The sequence below is a fragment of the Macadamia integrifolia genome, unplaced genomic scaffold (assembly GCF_013358625.1).
Source record: "Macadamia integrifolia cultivar HAES 741 unplaced genomic scaffold, SCU_Mint_v3 scaffold_19A, whole genome shotgun sequence".
NCBI lineage: Eukaryota > Viridiplantae > Streptophyta > Magnoliopsida > Proteales > Proteaceae > Macadamia > Macadamia integrifolia.
Genome location: NW_024870640.1, coordinates 99783 through 105545, shown reverse-complemented (window position 1 = coordinate 105545; position 5763 = coordinate 99783).

Sequence of the window (5763 nt, the reverse complement as noted above, 5' to 3'; positions counted from 1 at the left end):
AAAAAAAAAAGAGAGAGAGAGAGAAACACAAAGGTTTATACCCAAAAAGATTCATTCGAATCTTGTTTCATCTAGTACAATTTAAAGTAAGAGTCATGTGGGACAATTATTTTATATTGATGATATGGCAAAGGCCTTTTTCTAACTCATGAACTTCAAATTTTGAAGCAAGAGGTTCGGGGGATGAGAAATTCACAAAGATGATATGGCAGAAACCTCATAAAAAATATGTAAAGTGGCAAAAACAATGTTAGCTATTGAATAATCCCCTATTCTTTTAGTTTAATTTGGATAGTTCTATTTTAATTATGGAGAGGGTTTCTTGAAAGTCAGTGTGAAAGCGCGTAGAAGTATTAATAAGTATGAAATTTTTGTCTTTTGTGAGGGGTAAGGTAATCATTTTGTCCCTCATTTGGGTTTAAGGATTATTCTGTCTTTCAGGCTTCTTTTTTCTTTCAAATTTACATGAACACGCATATATAAAGTATATGTGTGAATACCTATTTTTTGTTTTTGTAATAGTTTAGATGGGGCCCTTATGGGATAGTTAAAATGAAATATGAGGATTATAAACAAGTCTTGTGGGTCAGTATACGAATCCAAATTAAAAAAATAATAATATATTATCTAAATTTGTCTCTTATAACAACTTTAAATAATACTCTTCTAATGGTTTCACATTTTGAGTCAAGTTGAGGATTGTCTTTGTTAAACTAATTATTGGATATAAATTATCTCTTTAGAATAGCCAAATGTCAAGGGTCATTTCACATTCCAATCATATGGTCAAAAGAATCAATATTTGTTTCCATCATATGACCCACCAAGTATTAAATTATTTTTATATATTTATTAAATTAAAATTAGTAATAAATGTAGCCTTGTGACACCTTCACTTGCCCTTGGTGCTATCCATCCATAGTTGGTCTCCTATTTGACCCGAAAGTGGGTCTTGCACTGATATATTGCAGCAGTCGACTGTTAGCCCTATGAGGCCTAATGTAAGTCTAAGGGTAGATCCTGAGTTCGACTCTCCTTATAATTCCCCAGCCTTATATACTAAGGACAATAATAATAATATATAATAAGTGTGCGCTAACCTCTTAGCCCTCTTTTGACTCCTTAAATTTAGACGTTGGTTCTCTCCTATATTCAGGATCTCATGTAGCAGAGGACCGAGTAAATACTTGGGTTTACCAACATCTTTTGGGGTCTCAAAAGGATGCTATTTCAGGACATCTTAGAGAAAGCAGAGAAGAAATTCAGTGGATGGAAGAAGCACCTGTTATCCCATGCGGGAAAGGAAATCATGATGAAATCAGTGGTCATTTCCCTTGCCAACTATGCATGTTCCCACTTCAAGCTTCCTGAATCACACCATAATCACCTTCGGAAATCAACTACGAATTACTTTTGGGGAGATGGTACTGAGAAGAGGAAGATACATTAGATCTCTTGGCGTCACCTATGTCAGTCCAAGAGTAGATGAGGACTGGGATTTAGGGACCCATCTTTACGTAATAAAGCATTGTTGGCCAAAGTAGCTTGGAAATTGTGGAATGAACCACACGCTACTTGGGCACGTTTCCTTAAAGCTATCTATTTCCCTAATTGTAATTTCATGGAGGCTTCAATGGGCACAAACCCATCATGGGTGTGGAGAAGCATAATGGAGGAAAAAAAAGTTCTTAAAGCTGGCTTGCTATGGCATGTTGGAACGTGAGAGAATGTTCAGATTTGGGGAGACAATTGGTTACCAAACTTGCCACGGTTTCAACTCCAATACCCACCTCTTGAAGATTGCCCCTATGATTTGGTAAGTGATCTCATTGATCAAGAGAATTGGACATGGAAGAGCTCAATCATAGACCGGTATATTCACCCTTCGGATTGAGCTGCAATCTATCAAATCCAACTCAGTTTGTTCCCAAATGATGACCAATAGATTTGGGGTGCAGCAAAGCACGGCCAATTTACAGTTAAAAGTGCATACCACAAGATATGCAATATTTGGATTACTATAGAGGAAGCACAACCCTCTGCAACAACATTTCATACACGGAGAGAAGTTCCAACATCGGTTTGGAAAGAAATTTGGGGTTGTAATACCTTGCCAAAGGTCAAAAGCTTTATGTGGAGGGTTTGTGCTGATGGACTTGCATCAGGTTTAGCGTTGCACCATCGACAGATACCAGTTAATCAACAATGTCAACGATGTGGAGCGCTTTCAAAGACTACTGATCACATTTTATTGGCATGTCCATTCACAAGAGTTGTATGGTTTGGTTGCAGTCTCTCTTTTTGGTTCCACATGTTAGTGACGTTAAATTTCATAATTGGATTGAGAATTGGTCTTCCTTTGCAATATTAGGGAAGCAACATTCTAAGGAGATCAAAACTCCATGCTCTTTTATCTCTTGGTTCCTATGATGTGCTCGAAATGAAAATGTTTTTTCAAGGAAGGACTGGACCCCTACGGAATATCTCTCTGCTGGATGACCTATTAAAGGCTCTACTGCTGCTCCAGTGACAACGTTGAATCTAGGATGGCAGGCCCCACCAATTGGCTTCTTTAAGTTAAGCTGTGACGCATCATATCACCAAGAAAGGAAGAGGGGAGGGGTGGGCTTTGTGTTACGAAATCACCACGGACAGCCCATTGTAGCAGTGTCAAAACCTACCCCTTTTTGTGATGTAAAGTAAGTGGAGGCTTTGGCGATTCGGGACAGTCTCTTGGAAGCTCTTTTTGAGGGAATAGATCGCCTTCTACTGGAGAGTGATAACCAATAGGTGATATCTTATTTGCAAGACACATCTAAAAAGTTAACCACATCAGTACGTGGGGATATTGAGGATATCAAACACATCTCTACTTACTTTGAGTCTTGTAAGTTCCATTATATTCTAAGGGCTGCTAATGTGCTAGCAGATACCCTTGCAAGGAGGGCCCAATTTATTACGGATAGGATTGTTTAGCCAAATTCTGATCCTTGCCTATCTGTTCCAATTGCAAATGGTAGAAGTGTAATCCATATCGATGAATAGATCTGTTGTAACCTGGCAGTCACTGAGAGGGGGGTGAATCAGTGAGTCCAATTCCGATCCCTAAAAATCCGTCTAATGTCTGGCCAAGAAAAACCTGATATACCTATCCCTATTTACACACAGTCGTATGCACACTCAGCCTCTCATAGGCACTTCAAAATGTGCATATCCATTTCACATTCCACGCACTTCAATATAAAATGCAAACAAAAAACATCCACAACATAAGGTTTTTACAAGGTTCGACAATTTGCCTAAATCCCCGGAGTAGTGCCTCTAAAGGTTTCGTACCTACTCAATACACTACTTTTGACTGCACCCACAGTCGAGAGCGCCCACACTTAATTTTCTCAAGCTGAAGCTAAGATGGCACTCACAGTGCTGGTACAATGTATAGCACCCACTACATGGGAGTACCCACTCCTGGTGCTTAGCACCCACTAAGCACTCAATAAAGAATACAGTAAATTTAGGCTTATATCAATGTCCTACAGTCAAGCTCTGCCTAGCATATATATCCATAACTAGCTAGTATGCTTACAGTTCATCCACAACTAACCTAGCATATATACATTCATCCACACCTAACTGTAACATACATACATGCATATAATGTAAATCAAATGTTAGGGAATCTCACAACCGATTGCCTGGGATGACTGAAAACTTGTACTGACAAGTTTGGTGTTCACACCTTCTCTCCTTAGCTTCTTACTTTTCAAAGTAAACACATCCTTGCTTTCTTCTCTTCCTCCTTGGCTTTGAGTTAATGTATCATTAACATATCTCAACCACCTCTTTTATCTCTTTTAATGGCCTAAGAACATTTATCATTAAGTATTCATGTTCATTCAAGGATCAATAAAGAGGGGGAAGCTTCTCTTACCAAAACCATAGTATTTCTTCATTCAAAACTCTTTTTTCTTGCTTCCATAGGGTAGGACTTGAAAAAATAAAGAAGTAGCAACTTGGTTCACCCAAATCCGAGTTAAAATGAGTAAGATATGACCATTTGAAGTTGGAACAATGAGATAGCCTGAAATAGAATCTTCATAGGAGTGGTGTAGGCTACACCGATGGCACACACAACAGAGGAGCAGATCTGGCCGTAGATCTCATCAAAAGGTATCTTTTAATCTGAGCCGTCCGATTAAACCAACGGACAATAGATCTAAACCATAGGTTTTGAATCTCGATGATGTCATCATAATGTAGGCACTGACATCATCAGAGGCATTGTCAACCACGGATTGGCCACATCAGCGCATATTCCGGAAGGTTGTCGGCTTAACCCATAAAGGAGAATCATTTAGAGACCATTAGATATGGATCTATAAGATCTAGTTGATCCATATCTAAGGGATTGGAATCTAAGCTTCAATGATGATGCATATGGGACACACAATAGTCAATGCAATATGGTGTAGCGCCAAACCATTATATCTAATACACTCCACCAATGAGAAGCCTCGGGTAAGCATCTTCAACGCAAGCTCTTGCACGAAATTTCAGATCTGAATCTGACCGGCGTAGCTCAATCTGAGCCGTTTATTAAGGATCCCTCTGATTCTCTTATATACACATAAGCCCTTGCCTTCATATATTTCAGTTAGGGGTGTCAATTCCTAAATTGAACCGGTAAAACCGGCCTAACCGAACCGATAACAATCCGAACAGAATCGAACCGAAGCCTTATTGGTTCGGTTTCGAGTATTGTAACCCCAAAACCAAACCGAACCGCACCGAAAACTGGATGAACCCAAAACCAAACCGAAACCAGCTCAAAACCCAGACCGAAACCGATAAGAAATCGAAACACTCCAAAATTCATTAAAAAAATTAAAATTTGCATAGTTTTGTATACATTTGTATGGAAAGTCAAATCCAAACTAGACCAAAAACCAAAACCAACCCGGTTACAAATCGATTTAAGAAATCGAAGTTCAGCAGTTCAGCATTTGGTTGTTTCCTAATGGCTCCATACCGGTTTAAAAAACCGATCCAAACCGAAATGAACCTGATAAATCCAAACCGGTACCAACCCGAACCCAAACCGCACCGAATCCGACACCGGACCGAAACTGATAAATCCTTAATGGGTCGGTTTCGGTCAGTTCCAAAGTCACACCGAAACCGGTGGAACCGGACCGAAACCGCACCAACCCGGACCGTTGACACCCCTAATTTCAGTGCTTAAATACCCCTTACAACTCAAACCTTCAAAATCTTGAAATTACACAAATGCCCTTCAAATTTCAAAAATAAATTCCAAAAAATCCACCCAACACCGAGAACAACTGATGAATTTTTGGTTTGGATTTTCGAATCAGTTTCATTGAAACACTTATAACCTTTTCATACGATATCTGATCGAGATGAAATGAAGTGTGTTGGAACCGTAACTGGACACTCTACGATTTTCAAAATATTTGATTATCTGACTCAATAATGTAAAAAGACCAAAATACCCCTAGACCTTTCCAATGATGCATCTTTCTTATACAGAATCGAAATGCAATGAAATTAGAACCGTTGGAAATATTGGATTTTTATCGTATCATTATATGGAGAACACTTCTTTTAAAAATATTTTTTTCAATATCAAAATTACCCTCGACTTCCAAAAATGCCGTAACTTCTTCATACGATATCGGAATGTGACGAAATCAAATGCACTGGACTAGGTAAATTACAATCTATCTTTTTCATGAAGAAATG